Raw genomic sequence first — 1,568 nt, 5'->3', positions numbered from 1 at the left:
AACCAATTTTCCTCAATAAACATGCATTCTTCCAATTATCATCCACCAACCGATGATTACACAATCGGTTCTATTTGGTAATATTGACCCACTTGAAAATATTCAATAATTACTTGAGACCTAGTTGGAATTTTTAAATATTATATAAATTCATAATATTCCGAACTGTTGGTCACAAAAGTGCCGCCGCATCATATTTCACACATACCCACTTCACTCATAGTGTCGACCCTTGCTACGATGCATTCTCAGCATTATTTAGTATGGGTATTCCTCAATGCCTGCAATTAGTGCATTGGATTTGTTTACAATCCGTTGGACATTGGATATTCATTACTCATAGCAGTTTATGGGTTTTGACGTAGCTATGACGAGTGAGTATTATGATGACCTTGTGACGATTTGTTTGTGAGTCAATGTATATAGTGTATATATCGGTGATTGAAGTGTTTGGGAAAACGCACGGCATTAGGGAAAATGTATATGTTGGGGGTTGGTATGTAGTGCGATCACTACATCATAAACATACGAAACTATTCTTCGCCAGCCATCTCTGCATCCATCCCCAGTCCGTGGTCGAAATAATTGCAAATGTGTTAGCTCAAAGGCTAATTTTCGCACCTCCTTTTTATTAAGTCCGAAGTAAATGTCTGCACATCGCAATAAATACTTCGAAAGTTCCCTTTCTTGTTCTTTTGAAAAAAAACTTTATTATGTGCATTATAACTCATACCTATATCTTGATTTTCTCCTTCGGCTGCATCTCGATTTCGCATAAATCTTAGAAGCAAAGAACTGCCTGCCTTCACCTCATCTTAAGCCGTTTTGTATGATGAACAATCCACATTGCCTCTAGATATCTTCCTCACACGTACACGGGGCATCTATAGATGAAATATAAACAACACAGACACACCCCTACAAGCCTGTTTATTATATTCTACACTTTTTACTGCGCACAAAAAAAAAACACTCAACAATCTCACATATATAGTACTCACACTACAACGAAAAATAACAGATTAAAAAAAACTTACTTTTGCCTGCAGAAAAATAGAACAGCTTCCTGAGGACAACCGAACCATGTGACGACCAAAGCAAGACTGAAAATCATGAACAGACTTGCTTCTTCTTCATTACGGTTTATAAGATATTTGTGTTGTTTCAACCGTACCCAGTTTCCCCTAAACAACATAAAATTGTAGTTTTTATTTAGGTACGTATGTTTTTTGCTGTAGTTGTAAATACTTTCAATACAATTTCGTCAGCTCGAAAAAAAAGATGTCTGTGCGTGTGTGTATACGTTCGTTCGTACGTTCGCGTAGTTTTTTTTGTTGTCCATAGCTGAAGAACCAGTAGAGATATTGACTTCAAATAATTTTTTTTATACAAAAAGATGGAGAAATGACTATAGAAGATATTTTTTTTTTTTTTTTTTTTTTTTTTTTTTTTATATCCGATGGAAATCTTCAAAAGACACTCGGTAAGAATCGGTACCGAGTAGTGTGGGACTCTTACCGCACTAAAACCACCGGTGAATCAGGACCAATCTATGAAAGATCGACAAA

General features: G+C 36.0%; 1 long non-coding RNA gene across 1 annotated transcript; it reads right to left on the bottom strand.

Moving 5' to 3' along the window:
* Positions 1-309: 309 nt before the first annotated feature.
* LOC129941685 (uncharacterized) lies at positions 310-1,161 on the bottom strand. The gene is made up of 2 exons (XR_008780909.1): positions 1,038-1,161; positions 310-918 (listed from the first exon to the last, which is right to left on the bottom strand). It is a non-coding gene; the product is annotated as an uncharacterized LOC129941685 (long non-coding RNA).
* Positions 1,162-1,568: the final 407 nt, after the last annotated feature.

Source organism: Eupeodes corollae, chromosome 1 (genome assembly GCF_945859685.1).
Source record: "Eupeodes corollae chromosome 1, idEupCoro1.1, whole genome shotgun sequence".
NCBI lineage: Eukaryota > Metazoa > Arthropoda > Insecta > Diptera > Syrphidae > Eupeodes > Eupeodes corollae.
Note: the sequence above shows the minus strand (reverse complement) of the source record. Positions and strands in the feature narration are given on the sequence as shown.